Source organism: Mobula birostris, chromosome 11, assembly GCF_030028105.1.
Source record: "Mobula birostris isolate sMobBir1 chromosome 11, sMobBir1.hap1, whole genome shotgun sequence".
NCBI lineage: Eukaryota > Metazoa > Chordata > Chondrichthyes > Myliobatiformes > Myliobatidae > Mobula > Mobula birostris.
The window spans coordinates 45,575,857-45,593,125 of record NC_092380.1 but is presented as its reverse complement, the minus strand read 5'-3'; positions in this window follow the sequence as shown (position 1 = coordinate 45,593,125).

Genomic DNA, 17,269 nt, shown 5'->3' with positions numbered 1-17,269 from the left:
GGGACGGGTGAGAGTTTTGGCTATAGATGGAATGGAAGTCATTCACCACATGTGTGATAATTTAAAGTGCAAAATGTTGCAGTTCTGAGAGAAGGACTCATACCCTCAGCAAGCAAGTCTGAAACCAAAGCAACTCAACACAGAGGGGAAATTTTCACAGAAAGAAGCTATATTAGTATGAAAGTGATTGGGAAGAATGGAAAGTTGGACCTTTGTGGCATTTATACCAGCAACATCTCAAGAAAGCAGCACAACATCCAGGCAGAAGTCCGATTAAATGGTCAGTGCAAAGCTGTTCAGTGGCAGGCAAGGTCAGAGATGTCAGCTGGTTCAATCCTGCACCACGGTTGAAGGGTAAACTGAATCAGGACATATACTGTACAAGCAAAGTATGGAAGGTTTATTCATTATGGTCAGTGTAGGATAACAGTCAACCAATGATTGTCACTGGACTTTCTAATTAACTAGCAACAATGAGCATGGATTGGCTCCTAGGAGGTGTTTCGTTTGGATGCTTCACCCTTAGACTGACTACAGGGAAAGCTGACAGCAGTCATGGCTACTGCAGGTTAAAATGCACATCCCATCCGCAAGCTTCATTCCACATGCAGGGAAGAACCAGATGGAGGGAAAGCTGGGTTGTTTAGGACAAAATGGAGCTCCGGCAAAGACGCTCAGCGGTGCAGTGTCACTGGATGCAGTTGTGCCTAGAGTGGGCATAAACGGTTTGACGATATGGTGAGCACAAGGTGATATTGACCTGGGTGGGGGGGGGGGTGACCATAAGCAGTACCCACTGCCCACCTCACAGAGCTGAAGTTTTCACCAGAATGGATCCCTCACACATGTTGGCTCAGTTGAAGGTGGGCAAGGAGGGACAATAATATTTGGGAGCATCAAAATGCAAGGAAATAATAAGAACAGGAATAAACCACTTGCCCCCCCGCACCCCCCCCCCCCCCGCCAAATAGAGTCCTGGCTGGTCAATCCCAGGCTCTTCTGTGTCTATTCCTTAAGACCCTCAGTTCACCAATCTTTTGAGATTCAAGATTGTTTAATTTCATTTTCAGTACACAAGTGTAAAGGAGACAAAATAATTGCTGCTCCGGATCCAATGCAGCACAAAAAAAACATAAGATAAAGAACACAATAATAAAAAACAGAATCAATATGAATACTTAAGATAGTTTATATACCTAGATGGATTGTATGTCCATAAAGTGACGTTAGACACAGGAGTGTCTGTATATAATGTGAGTGACAGAAAATATTAATGTCATCGTAGTTGGGGTTGTGGAGGGATGGGTTAGTGGGCGGAGGTGTTGATCATCCTTACTGCTTGGGGAAAGTAACTGTTTTTGAACATGGAAGCTATGCAGCCTCCTCCCTATTGGGATGTTACCGGCCCTTTTCTGGAACCTTTCTGTATATCTGTTCTTGATGGTGGATAGGCTGCTGCCAGTGATGTGTTGGGCAGTTTTGATTACCGATTGCAGAGCCTTCCTGTCTGTCACAGTGCAGTTCCAAATGTATTTACCTTGTCTCTTAATATTCCAGCCACTAGACTCTGGGGTAGAGAATTCCAAGGACATGCCACCCCCTATGAAAACACATGAAAATAGGAATGAGTAGATCACTTGACTCTTTCAGACCTGTCTCTGCATTCAGTATCATCCTGGCTGGTCTTTCTCAAGCCTTATTTCCTCTTCTCATAACTCTCAGTTCTCTGATCCTTCAAAAATGTACCTACCTCCTGTTCAGTGCTCCCAGCGATCCAGACACAACTCTCTGGGCTAGGGAATTCCAGGAACTCATCACTGTCTGTGAGAAGAAATCCCGAGGTACCGCAGTTTTAAATGACCACCCCTTAGATTGTAACTATGTCCCATCATTGAAGACTTTTTCACTAATTGGGATGTGTATTCTCAGGCAAAACTACATTCTCATGTTAAATTATCACTGAACATCTTCAAACCACACTGGACAAGATCAGAATCAGAACCAGGTTTAATATCATTGGCATATGTTGTGAAATTTGCTGTTTTTTATGGCAGCGGTACAATGTAATAATAATAATAAATGATATGTTATCATAAAATTACATATAAAAGTAGTGCAAAAAGAAAGAAAAAATAATAGGTAGTGTTCATGGGTTCGTTGTCTATTCAGAAATTGGATGGTAGAGAGGAAGAAGGGGTTCCAAGATCATTGACTGGGTGTCATTAGGTTCCTGTAGCTCCTTCCTGATGGTACCAATGAGAAGGGTCAGGAGTCCTTAATAATGTATAATACAAGATTTGACAGGGAAATTGTTGAAGTGTTTCCACCAGTAGGAGTGTTATGAGCGAGGGAATAAGGGCTGGTCATTTCGAACAATGAAGCTTCTTCTCTCAGAGTAGTAAGTCTCTGGAGCTCCCTGCCTTCCCCCACCCCCACTCCCTCCGGAAGGTGGTGAAGACATAATCATTAAGTATACTTAAGATGGAGAGAGAGAAATAATTGGAACATTAGGGCCTATGCTATGCTTGCCCTCAGTCGGCGAGGCATTGAATTCAAGAGTCAGGAAATTTTTTATTGTTAACTATTTATTTATTGAGATGCAGTGCGGAATATAGGCCTTTACAGCCCTTCGAGCCGCGTCCCAGCAACCCCCCGATTTAATCCTAGACCACTCATGGGACAATTCACAGTAACTAATTAGCCTACCAACCAGTACGCCTTTGGACTGTGGGAGGAAACTAGATCACCCTGAGGAAACCCACATGGTCACGGGGAGACTGTACAAACTCTTACAGGCAGCGGCAGGAGGTGAATCTGGGTCGCCTGTACTGTAAAGCGTTGTGCCACTTACTACACAACCAAGCTGAAGCTTTATAAATCTCTGCTTTGGCTGCCTCTGGAGGACTGGAGCAGCTTAGCAGTTAGCATGGTGCTGATGGAGTGCCAGCCATCCAGGTTCATTTCGTGCCACTGCCTGTAAGGTGTCTGTACTCTCTAGCCGTGACCGCTTGCGCTTTCTCATGGTGCTCCGGTTCCCTCCACATTCCACAGTCACAAAACATACGAGTTTGAAGGTTAATTGGTCACATGGGTGCAACTGGGTGGTGCAGACTTGTTGGACTGGAAGGGCCTGTTACTTTGTTGTATTTCCAAATAAAACTAAGATAAATAAAAATTCAGTTCTGGTTTCCTCAATATAGGAAGGAAGTGGAAGCTTTGGTAATCGTGCAAACAGTTTTACCAGACGCTGTCTAGATTATAAAGCACATGCAATAAAGAGAAGTTAGACAAACTTGGGTTGTTTTCTCAGGAGAGGGGAAGGGGAACTTGGTAGAAATCTTTAAAATTATGAGAGGCAAGTTTTGTAAATACCAGATATCTTTTCCCAGGGTCAGAATACCTAATATTAGAGGGCATGCACTTAAGATGTCAGTGATTAATTTCAAAGGAGACGTGCACAGAGAGTAGTGGCTGCTGTTTTCTTTTGTAACTCAAAACATAAAAGCTAATTAAAATGAAAACAAGAGAGACGTTAATGCAAGTCTGACTTTGTATTTACTTTAAGCGAGGCCCACGCGTCTCACATGGTAGCAATTCATGTATTTTTACACATAACCTGCAGGTAATTATTTAAACAAACAAGAATGTTGAATCAAGCAACATATTTACAAACATGACAAAATCAGCAGATGCAATAGGTCCAAAGCAATACACCCAAAATGCTGGAGGAACTCAGCAGAACGGACAGCATCGAAGGAAAAGAGTGAATAGTCAACATTTTGAGCTGAGGCCCTTCATCAGGACTGGAAAGGAAGGGGAGAAGTCAGAATAAGAAGGTGGGATAGGGGAGAAAGAACTACAAGGTGCAGGTGATAGGTGAAACCAGGGACAGGGAGAGGGGTAAAGAGCTGGAAGGTGATTGGTGAAAGATAAAGGGCTGGAGAAGGGGGAATCTGATAGGAGAGGACAGAAGACCACGGAAGAAAGGGAAGGGGGAGGAACACCAGAGGGAGGTGATGGGCAGGTAAGTAGAGAGATGAGAGAGGGAAACAGGAATGGGGATAGTGAAGGGAAGGGGGGGCAATTACAAGAAGTTAGAGAAATCGCTGTCCCTGCCAACAGGTTGGAGGCTACCCAGATGGAAAATAAAGTGTTGCTCCTCCAATCTGAGTGTGGCCTCATCACGACAGTAGAGGAGTCCATGGACTGACATGTCGGAATGGGAATGGGAGTGGAATTGAAAAGAGTGGCTAGAGGGAGATCCCACTTTTTCTGGCGTAGGTGCTCGGCAAAGCGGTCTCCCAATCTATATCGGGTCTCACTGATATACACAGGAGGCCACATTGGGAGCACTGGATACAGTAGACAATCCCAACAGCCAAATGAGGTTATCACAGCAATTTTAGGAATGTCATCCAAGCTTACAGGCACTTGATGGTAGCCTCTAACTAGATCGACTTTGGAAAATATTAACTTTCCAACTAAATGTGCCGAAAAGTCCTGGATGCTTGGGATCAGGTAACAATCGGAGTTGGTGACCATGTTAAGGCATTGGTAATCAGTATGTGGATGGCAACCGCCATCACACTTAGGGGCCATATGGAAGGGTGAGACACAGGGGATATTCGACTGGTTTGCAATGCCAAGTCTTTCCATGTTGGCAAACTCAATCTTTGTGGTTGCCAGCTTTTCTGGGTCCAGTCTACATGCACGGGCATGGACCGGCGGGCCAGTTGTGGGAACGTGGTGCTCCATCTCATGTTTAGGGTCTGTCATGGAGAATGTGGGCTTGGTGAGGTTTGGGAATTGGTCCAGCAGTCAAGTGAACTCACATGCCGTGGTGCATGTGCTTGACAGAGTCGTTGTGGGAAACTTACTGGGGAGCAGAGTAAAATCCTTGACATCCACAAGCCAGCAGTTCTTCAGATCGATTGACAGGCCTTGGGCATACAGGAAATCTGCACCGAGTAGAGGTCTAGCCACTTTAGCCAGGACGAAGTCCCACGTGTAACGTCGCCTTCTGAAGAAGAGCATCACCCGTCGCGTCCCGAAGGTCCGGATCCTGGCGAGTTTTCCTCACTCACCCTTCTCATCAATACATCAATAGGCGATGCAGGCAGCACACTCGCTCGAGCACCCGGGTCACACAGGAAGCATCGCCCTGAAAGGGTGTCTGTAATGACAGTAGATGAACCCACGCTGTTCACAGACCTCTGGTGTCCCGGCGCGCTGGTACTCTCGAAGCTGCAAGGCGGTCAGCACTTCCTAGCGTTCGTACCAAAGCGAGGGTGGTAAAAACACAGGCCCAGCATCGTCTATTTCACAGTGGCTGGTGCCCTTACGCTGGGAGCCTTGCTGGCCAGGTTTATTGAGGTAGAGAAAGAAGAAGGAATGATACATTGCTGCCTGGCTGAGTGTAGACTATCAGCCATTTTAGCAAGCTCCCTATAGTCCTTCACAGGTGTATTACTGAGGGCTCAGCGAACTGGATCAAGCATTTGCTGCATGAAAGAGTTCTTTAAGAAATAAAACAAGGATGGTGATTTCCTAGGATAGACAACATGTTGTGTCCATTAGCTCCAATGGCTTAGCATCGCCGGGGCCGGTAAGGACACAACTGAGACTCCGATAGTCCAAAAGTCTGTTAAAGGTGGGTTTTCAGCGACCAGTATTTATCGTGTTCTGGGAGGACACACCACTCTCACAGCCGCGGAATTACTGAGCGACGCTACCACATGGGGATATTTGGTGTGATTTCTCATAGCGCGAATAGGGTTCAGCTTGTACAAGCCAAGCGATGGAATTCTACGGCAGTTTTAAAGCCATCACGTTCAATAACTCTGGAATTGCCCTAGGGTATTGGGGTCACCAGTGTAGGTTTTCGCAAGTAACATCTGCAGAGGCTTTTATGTTTAAGAAAAACTGTAGCAACTTAGTTATTGAACACCAGCAAACGGAACACAAATTTAAAGTCCTTTACATGATTACGTTATACTTTATACTTTATTGTCACCAAACAATTGATACTGGAATGTACAATCATCACAGCGCTATTTGATTCTGCGCTTCCCGCTCCCTGGATTACAAATATTAAATTAGTAAAAATTAGTAAATATTAAAAATTTAAATTATAAATCATAAATAGAAAATAGAAAAATGGAAAGTAAGGTAGTGCAAAAAAAACCGAGAGGCAGGTCAGGATATTTGGAGGGTACGACCCAGATCCGGGTCAGAATCCGTTCAACAGTCTTATCACAGTTGGAAAGAAGCTGTTCCCAAATCTGGCCGTACGAATCTTCAAGCTCCTGAACCTTCTCCCAGAGGGAAGAGGGATGAAAAGTGTCATGTCACCTCATCACGTCAGACCAGCATCTTAAAGTGAACCCCAACCCAATGTCGGTGGTTGTGAATTATGTACTTTTCTCCCAATTACATTACCCTACATGGAAAGCAGAAAGTTGGGGTTTAGGGGGGATGTGCTTGGTGGTGAATGCCCTTGGAGATGCAGAAGTTATGGAAAATTATGTGCTGGACACGGAGGCTAACACAAAGCACATCTTTCCATCGCTCCCTATGCGACTCCCTTATCCACTCGTCCCTCCCCACCCATCTCCCTCCTGGTACCTATCCTTGCAAGCGGAACAAGTGCCCCCAAATAGTCCTTCCAGGTGAAGAGACCCTTCACCTGTGAGTCTTTTGGGGTCATTTGCTGTATCCCGTGTTTCCGGTGTGTCCTCCTGTGTATTGGTAAGACCCGACATAGATTGTGAGACCTTTTTCAAGGTATGAGACGTGAATTAGCTAAGATAGACTGGCAAATGACACTTAAAGGGTTGACGGTGGATATGCAACGGCAAGCATTTAAAGGTTGCATGGATGACTACAACAATTGTTCATCCCAGTTTGGCAAAAGAATAAACCAGGGAAGATAGTGCACCCATGGCTGACAAGGGAAATTAGGGATAGTATCAATTCGAAAGAAGAAACATACAAATTAGCCAGAAAAAGCGGCTCACCTGAGGACTGGGAGAAATTCAGAGTCCAGCAGAGAAGGACAAAGGGCTTAATTAGGAAAGGGAAAAAAGATTATGAGAGAAAGCTAGCAGGGAACATAAAAACTGACTGTAAAAGCTTTTATAGATATGTGAAAAGAAAAAGATTGGTTAAGATAAATGTAGGACTCTTACAGTCAGAAACAGGTGAATTGATCATGGGGAACAAGGACATGACTGACCAATTGAATAACTACTTTGGTTCTGTCTTCACTAAGGACGACATAAATAATCTTCTGGAAATAGTAGAGGACCGAGGGTCTAGTGAGAGGGAGGAACTGAGGGAAATACATGTTAGTAGGGAAGTGGTGTTAGGTAAATTGAAGGGATTAAAGGCAGATAAATCCCCAGGGCCAGATGGTCTGCATCCCGGAGTGCTTAAGGAAGTAGCCCAAGAAATAGTGGATGCATTAGTGATAATTTTTCAAAACTCTAGGTTCTGGATTAATTCCTGAGGATTGGAGGGTGGCTAATATAACCCCGCTTTTTAAAAAAGGAGAGCGAGAGAAACTGGGGAATTATAGACTGGTTAGCCTGACATCAGTGGTGGGGAAAATGCTAGAGTCAGTTATCAAAGGTGTGATAACAGCACATTTGGAAAGCGGTGAAATCATCGGACAAAGTCAGCATGGATTTGTGAAAGGAAAATCATGTCTGACGAATCTTATAGAATTTTTTGAGGATGTAACTAGTAGAGTGGATAGGGGAGAACCAGTGGATGTGGTATATTTGGATTTTCAAAAGGCTTTTGACAACATCCCACACGGGAGATTAGTGTGCAAACTTAAAGCGCATGGTATTGGGGGTAAGGTATTGATGTGGATGGAGAATTGGTTGGCAGACAGGAAGCAAAGAGTGGGAATAAACGGGACCTTTTCAGAATGGTAGGCAGTGACTAGTGGGGTACCGCAAGGCTCAGTGCTGGGACCCCAGTTGTTTACAATATATATTAACGATTTAGATGAGGGAATTAAATGCAGCACCTCCAAGTTTGCGGATGACACGAAGCTGGGCGGCAGCGTTAGCTGTGAGGAGGATGCTAAGAGGATGCAGGGTGACTTGGATAGATTAGGAGAGTGGGCAAATTCATGGCAGATGCAATTTAACGTGGATAAATGTGAGGTTATCCACTTTGGTGGCAAGAACAGGAAAACAGATTATTATCTGAATGGTGGCCAATTAGGAAAAGGGGAAGTGCAACAAGACCTGGGTATCATGGTACACCAGTCATTGAAAGTGGGCATGCAGGTACAGCAGGCGGTGAAAAAGGCGAATGGTATGCTGGCATTTATAGCAAGAGGATTCGAGTACAGGAGCAGGGAGGTACTACTGCAGTTGTACAAGGCCTTGGTGAGACCACACCTGGAGTATTGTGTGCAGTTTTGGTCCCCTAATCCGAGGAAAGACATTCTTGCCATAGAGGGAGTACAAAAGAAGGTTCACCAGATTGATTGCTGGGATGGCAGGGCTTTCATATGAAGAAAGATTGGATCGACTAGGCTTATACTTGCTGGAATTTAGAAGATTGAGGGGGGATCTTATTGAAACTTATAAAATTCTAAGGGTATTGGACAGGCTAGATGTAGGAAGATTGTTCCCAATGTTGGGGAAGTCCAGAACCAGGGGTCACAGTTTAATGATAAAGGGCAAACAACAGGAATTCTGCAGATGCTGGAAATTCAAGCAACACACATAAAACTTGCTGGTGAACGCAGCAGGCCAGGCAGCATCTCTAGGAAGAGGTGCAGTCAACGTTTCAGGCCAAGACCCTTCGTCAGGACTAACTGAAGGAAGAGACTTCCTTCAGTTAGTCCTGATGAAGGGTCTCGGCCTGAAACGTCGACTGCACCTCTGTTAAGGATAAAGGGGAAGCCTTTTAGGACCGAGATGAGGAAAAACTTCTTCACACAGAGAGTGGTGAATCTGTGGAATTCTCTGCCACAGGAAACAGTTGAGGCCAGTTCATTGGCTACACTTAAGAGGGAGTTAGATATGGCCCTTGTAACTAAAGGGATCAGGGGGTATGGAGAGAAAGCAGGTACAGGGTTCTGAGTTGGATGATCAGCCATGATCATACTGAATGGTGGTGCAGGCTCGAAGGGTTGAATGGCCTACTCCTGCACCTATTTTCTATGTTTCTGTGTTTTCACCAACCATCCGCAGTCCATCCACCAGAAAAAGTGGTATCTCCCCGTAGCCACCTATTTCAGTTCCACTTCCCACTCCCATTCCGATGTCATGGAAGTTGTCCTATCCAAGACCGGAAGAAGCTGCAGAAGATCGTGAACACAGCGCAGCACATCACACAAACCAATCTTCCGTCCTTGGACTCACTTTTCACCGCACGCTGTCGGAGCAGTGCTGCCAGGATAATCAAGGACATGACCCACCCAGCCAACACATTTTTCGTCCCTCTTCCCTCTGGGAGAAGGCTCAGGAGCTTGAAGACTCGTACGGCCAGATTTGGGAGCAGCTTCTTTCCAACTGTGTTAAGACTGCTGAATGGATCCTGACCCGGATCTGGGCCGTACCCTCCAAATATCCAGACCTGCCTACCTTACTGTCCATTTTTCTATTTTCTATTTATGATTTACAATTTAAATTTTTAATATTTACTATCAATCTGTAATCCAGGGAGCGGGAAGCGCAGAATTAAATATCGCTGTGATGATTGTACGTTCTAGTATAAATTGTTTGGCGACAATAAAGTATAAAGTATAAAGTATCCACGGTTTCTACTGCTGAGATGAGGCCACACTCAGGTTGGAGGAGCAATCTATCTGAGTATTCTTTTACTAAACCTTCTATTGCTCCCTTGAGGATCTGATATCTCCTCTTGGTTTCCTCATCCACAACATCCTCTGACGAATCCTCTGGTTTTGTATCTCCATTGACTCCTTTCTTTCTGGCCTTCCATTCATTCATCTAGGCTTTGGTCTTTGCATTTACTTTTACAAGCAGCTTTTTGCCTTCTACCTGAAGTTCATGCAATAACTTTCACAGTTCAATATTCAAAGTAAATTTATTTCAAAGTACATATATATCACCATATAGAACCCTGAGATTCATTTTGTTCCAGGCATACTCTACAAATCCACAATAGAATAATAACCGTGATAAAATCTATCACAGACCACACCAAGTGAGCGTTCAACCAGTGTGCAAAAGACAACAAACTGTGCAAATACTACTACGAATAATAATAATTAAATAAGCAATAAATATCAAGAACATGAGATGAAGAGTCCTTAAAAGGAATCCATAGGTTGTGGGATATTTCAATGATAGAGCAAGTGAAGGTATCCCCTTTGGTTCAAGATCCTGATGGTTGAAGTGTAATAACTGTCCCTGAACCTGGTGGTGTGAGTCCTGAGGCTCTTGTACTTTCTTCCTGATGGGAGAACCAAGAAGAGAGCATCTTCTGATTGGTGGGGGTCCCTGATGATAGAACATAGAACATAGAATAGTACAGCACAGTACAGGCCCCTCGGCCCACAATGTTGTGCCAACACTCAAACCCTGCCTACCATATAAGCCCCCACCTTAAATTCCTCTATATATCTGTCTAGTAGTCTCTTAAATTTCACTAGTGTATCTGCCTCCACCACTGACTCAGGCAGTGCATTCCACGCACCAACCGCTCTCTGAGTAAAAAATCTTCCTCTAATATCCTTCTTGAACTTCCTATCCCTTACCTTAAAGCCATGTCCTCTTGTATTGAGCAGTGATGTCCTGGGGAAGAGGCGCTGGCTATCCACTCTATCTATTCCTCTTATTATCTTGTATACCTCTATCATGTCTCCTCTCATTCTCCTTCTCTCCAAAGAGTAAAGCCCTATCTCCCTTAATCTCTGATCATAATGCATACTCTCTAAACCAGGCAGCATCCTGGTAAATCTCCTCTGTACCCTTTCCAATGCTTCCACATCCTTCCTATAGTGAGGTGACCAGAACTGGACACAGTACTCCAAGTGTGGCGTAACCAGAGTTTTATACAGCTGCATCATTACATCGCGACTCTTAAACTCTATCCCTCGACTTATGAAAGCTTACACCCCATAAGCTTTCTTAACTACCCTATCCACCTGTGAGGCAACTTTCAGGGATCTGTGGACATATACACCCAGATCCCTCTGCTCCTCCACACTTCCAAGTATCCTGCCATTTACTTTGTACTCTGCCTTGGAATTTGTCCTTCCAAAGTGTACCACCTCACACTTCTCCGGGTTGAACTCCATCTGCCACTTCTCAGCCCACTTCTGCATCCTATCAATGTCTCTCTGCAATCTTTGACAATCCTCTACACTATCTACAACACCACCAACCTTTGTGTAGTCTGCAAACTTGCCAACCCACCCTTCTACCCCGACATCCAGGTCATTAATAAAATTCACGAAAAGTAGAGGTCCCAAATCCGATCCTTGTGGGACACCACTAGTCACAATCCTCGAATCTGAATGTACTCCCTCCACCACCACCCTCTGCCTTCTGCAGGCAAACCAATTCTGAATCCACCTGGCCAAACTTCCCTGGATCCCATGCCTTCTGACACTCTGAATAAGCCTACCGTGTGGAACCTTGTCAAATGCCTTACTAAAATCCATGTAGATCACATCCACTGCACTACCCTCATCTATATGCCTGGTCACCTCCTCAAAGAACTCTATCAGGCTTGTCAGACACGATCTGCCCTTCACAAAGCCATGCTGACTGTCCCTGATCAGACCATGATTCTCTAAATGCCCATAGATCCTATCTCTAAGAATCTTTTCCAACAGCTTTCCCACCACAGACGTAAGGCTCACTGGTCTATAATTACCCGGACTATCCCTACTACCCTTTTTGAACAAGGGGACAACATTCGCCTCCCTCCAATCCTCCGGTACCATTCTCATGGGCAACGAGGACATAAAGATCCTAGCCAGAGGCTCAGCAATTTCTTCCCTTGCCTCGTGGAGCAGCCTGGGGAATATTCCGTCAGGCCCCGGGGACTTATCCATCCTAATGTATTTTAACAACTCCAACACCTCCTCTCCCTTAATACCAACATGCTCCAGAACATCAACTTCACTCATATTGTCCTCACCATCATCAAGTTCCCTCTCATTGCTGAATACCGAAGAGAAGTATTCATTGAGGACCTCGCTCACTTCCACAGCCTCCAGGCACATCTTCACACCTTTATCTCTAATTGATCCTACCTTCACTCCTGTCATCCTTTTTTTCTTCACATAACTGAAGAATGCCTTGGGGTTTTCCATTACCTTACATGCCAAGGCCTTCTCGTGCCCCCTTCTTGCTCTTCTCAGCCCCTTCTTAAGCTGCTTTCTTGCTTCCCTATATTCCTTAATAGACCTGTCTGATCCTTGCTTCCTGAACCTCATGTATGCTGCCTTCTTCCACCTGACTAGATTTTCCACCTCACTTGTCACCCATGGTTCCTTCACCCTACCATTCTTTTTCTTCCTCACTGGGACAAATTTATCCCTAACATCCTGCAAGAGATCTCTAAACATCGACCACATGTCCATAGTACATTTCCCTGCAAAAACATCATCCCAATTCACACCCGCAAGTTCTGGCCTTATAGCCTCATAATTTGCCCTTCCCCAATTAATAATTTTCCTGTCCTCTCTGATTCTATCCTTTTCCATGATAATGCTAAAGGCCAAGGAGCGGTGGTCACTGTCCCCCAGATGCTCACCCACTGAGAGATCTGTGACCTGACCCGGTTCATTACCTAGTACTAGATCTAATATGGCATTCTCCCTAGTCGGTCTGTCCACCTACTGGGACAGGAATCCGTCCTGGACACACTTAACAAACTCTGCCCTATCTAAACCCTTGGAACTAATCAGGTGCCAATCAATATTAGGGAAGTTAAAGTCACCCATGATAACAACCTTGTTATTTTTGCACCTTTCCAAAATCTGCCTCCCAATCTGCTCCTCTGTATCTCTGCTACTACCAGGAGGCCTATAGAATACTCCCAATAGAGTAACTGCTCCCTTCCTGTTCCTGACTTCCACTCATATTGACTCAAAAGAGGATCCTGCTACATTACCCACCCTTTCTGTAGCTGTAATATTATCCCTGACCAGTAATGCCAGCCCTCCTCCCCTTTTTCTGCCCTCTCCATCCCATTTAAAGCACTGAAATCCAGGAATATTGAGAATCCATTTCTGCCCTGGTGCCAGCCAAGGTGCTGTATGCTACATGATGTATGCTACTTTCCTGCAATATCTCATGGAGCTATGCAGAATGGTGGAAAGGACTTTAACCATGATGGACTGAGCCTTATCCACTACTTTTTGTAGGAGTTGCCATTCAAGGGCATTGGTGTTTCTGTACCAGCCTGTGATATAGCCAGTCAATTTGCTCTTCACAAGACACCTATAGAAATGTGTCAAAGTTTTAGATGTCTTGCCAAACTCTTAAGGAAGTAGAGGTGCTGCTATGCTTTCTTCATAATTGCACTTTCATGCTAGGCCCAAGATAGGTTATCCAAAATAAAATCACCGAGGAATCCAGTCTTTCCGAAGCTTCTCGGCCCGAAACATCAACTATACTCTTTTCCATGGATGCTGCCTTGCCTGCTGAGTTCCTCCAGCATTTTACATGTGTTGCAAGGAATTTAAAGTTGGTCCTCTCCACTGCTAATCCTCCGATGAGACCTAGTTCACGGACCTCTGGTTTTCTTCTCTCAAAGTCAATAATCAGCTACTTGCTTTTGCTGACATTGAGTGAGAGGTTGTTGTTGTGGCACCACTCCACCAGATTCTCGATCTCCCTCCTATATGCTAATTCATCACTACTTTTGATGTGGCCTATGTCAGTGGTGTCATCAGCAAACTTGAATATAGCATTGGAGCTGTGCTTAGACACACGGTCATAAGTGTAAAGCGAGTAGAGCCGGGAGCTAAGCACACAGCCTTGTGGTATACCTGTGCTGATTGAGATTGTGAAGGAGATATTGCTGTCAATCTGAACTGACTGGGATCTGCGAATGAGGAAATTGAGGATCCAATTGCACAAGGATCTATCAAGGCTGAGGTCTTGGAGCTTATTGATTGGTTTTGAAGGGATGATGACATTGAATGCTAAGCTGTAATCAATAAAGAGCATGCTGATGTATCCAGGGTTTAGTGAGGAGCCAATGAGCCAATGAGAAGGCATCTGCTGTGGACCTGTTGCTCCAGTAGGCAAATTCGAGCGGATCCAAGTAACTTCTCATGCAGGAATTGATATGTTTCATCACCAACCTCTCAAAACACTTCATCACTGTGGATGATAGTCATTGAAGCAGGTTGCCATATTCTACTTAGGCACTGGTATAACCAATCTAATTGAAGCAGCTGGGTACCCCAGACTGCAAAAGCAAAAGGTTAAATATCTCAGTGAATACTCCAGCACAGGTCTTAATGTGCACATTATACTCACAAAAGTAGAATGTTTGCAGCTTTCCTGAAGCTCCTTGAACTCTCTTCCAGCTTAAAACCAAGCCACATTTTGCAAGTACCTGCCTGATAAACATATCAGAAGCTTTCTCAGATATATTGCCTACAAAATTTGTTATACTCAAACCACTGCTTTCCTCACTTTGACGCTTCCTCTGAGCAGCATGGTCCTTCCTTGGTCCAATATGCTTTCCAACCAAAGGTACAGAGGTTGCCACCAACACCCGTTTGCCCTCTGCTCGCCAATGGTTCATGGTGTACAACATGGAGATAGTTGTGGCATCATCCAGTACCCTTCTTAATTTGCTTTCAGTTGAATCTATTCCAGGGGGTGTGGCATGCAAATGGGTGAATGGATCTCCAATTAAGTTGTAGTTGTCTCAGTCAATCATGTCCCCTCAATGCTGGCCTGTTAGGTTTCAGATTATAAATCTCAATGGCCCTCATTCCTGTGTCAATTTCATCAGATTTTTTTTTATCAACGGCATGCAGATTAGTGCTGTTGTTGAAACTGCAGCTTGACTTTTTACCTTTTTCTCTTTCCTGTGCAGTGCTTTTATTTTATCTGCCTGATCTGCATGCTTTTTGTATGTGTCAAACTTTGTTGCATTTTCTGCAAGTTTCACCTTTCAACCTACATTGGTCTGGTGTAGGTGAGCCTTACCACAAAGGTAACACAATTTGTTCAGCCCATCTGTCTTCTGTTCATGTTCACTTTCATTCCTGACTGCAGCTCAGTTGCATTTATGTCTGCTGTTTCCATTGATACAGCAATCTCAACTGTTCTTTTCAATCTAAGTCGTGCTTCAGTTAGAAGCCATTTCTGAATGCCTTCTTGTACGATTCCACCTTAGGTTCATTTTAAAAATACCTTGTCATCACCATTATGTTTATAAGTCCAAAACATTAAACTAATTAAAAGGAAAACCAGAGGTGAGAATGTGAGTCTAACTTTGTGTTTGAAGGTAGAGCAGTGAATATAGTGTATATGGATATCAGTAAGGCATTTGTTAAGGTTCCCCGTGCAAGGCTGCTTCAGAAAGTAAGGAGGCATTGGGTCCAAGGAGACCTTGCTTTGTGGATCCAGAATTCGTTTGCCCACAGAAGACAAAGGGTGGTTGTAGATGGTTTGTATTCTGCATGGAGGTTGGTGACCAGTGGCATTCTGCAGGGATCTATTCTGGGACCCCTCCTCTTTGTGATTTTTATAAATGACCTGGATGAAGAAGTAGAAGGGTGAGTGAGTAAGTTTGCTGATGATACAAAGGTTGGGGGTGTTGTGAATAGTCTGAGGGTTGACAGAGGTTCAACTACAGGAAGGATGTGGAAACTGTAGAAAGGGTGCAGAGGAGATTTGCAAGGATGTTGCCTGGATTGGGGAGCATGCCTTATGAGAACAGGTTGAGTAAACTCAGCCTTTTTCCCTTGGAGCGATGGAGGATGAGAGGTGACCTGATAGAGGTGTATAAGATGATGAGAGGCATTGATTGTGTGGATAGTCAGAGGCTTTTTCCCAGGGCTGAAATAGCTGCCACAGGAGAGCACAGGATTAAGGTGCTTGGGAATAAGTACAGAGGAGATGTCAGGGGTAAGTTTTTTACGCAGAGAGTGGTGGGTGTGTGGGATGGGCTGCTGGCAACGGTGGTAGAGGCAGATATGATAGGGTCTTTTAAGAGACTCCTGGATAGGTACATGGAGCTTAGAAAAATAGAGGGCTATGAGTAACCCTAGTAATTTCTAAGGTAAGGACATGTTCAGCACAACTTTGTGGGCCAAAAGGCCTGTATTGTGCTGTAGGTTTTCTATGTTTCTATGTTACAGCGGGACATTGATAGGATGCAGAACTGGGCTGAGAAGTGGCAGATGGACTTCAACCCAGGTAAGTGTGAAGTGGTTCATTTCGGTAGGTCAAGTTTGAAGACAGAATATAATATTAATGGTAAGACTCTTGGCAGTGTAGAGGATCAGAGAGACCTTGGGGTCCGTGTCCATAGGACACTCAAAGCAGCTGCGTAGGTTGACAGTGTTGTTAAGAAGGCGTATGGTGTGATGTCACTCATCAGCCGTGGGATTGAGTTCAAGAGCCATGAGGTAATGTTACAGCTCTATAAGACCTTGGTCAGACCCCACTTGGAGTACTGTGTTCAGTTCTGGTCACCTCACTACAGGAAGGATGTGGACACTATAGAGAAAATGCAGAGGAGATTTACAAGGATGTTGCCTGGATGGGAGGGTGTACCTTATGAGAATAGGTTGAATGAACTTGGCTTTTTCTCCTTGGAGCGATGGAGGATGAGAAGTGACCTGATAGAGGTGTATAAGATGATGAGAGGCATTGATGGTGTGGATAGTCAGAGGCTTTTTCCCAGGGCTGAAATAGCTAGCACAAGAGGCATAGTTTTAAGGTGCTTGGAAGTAGGTACTGAGGTGAATTCAGGGCTAAGTTTTTCACCAGAGAGTGGTGGGTGCATGGAAACAGATACAATTGGGTCTTTTAAGGGACTCTTGGATAGGTACATGGAGCTTAGAAAAATAGAGGGCTGTGCAGTAGGGAAATTCTAGGCATTCTCTCAAGTAGGTTACATGGTCGGCACAACATTGTGGGCCGAAGGGCCTGTAATGTGCTGTAGATTTCTATGTTCTATGTTCTATGTTTACTTTAAGCAAAGTGTGCAAGTATCAGATGATAGCATCATGATGAACGCAATTGACATATGTTTGCATATATCCCGTACTGAATTATTTAAGTGAACAAAGATG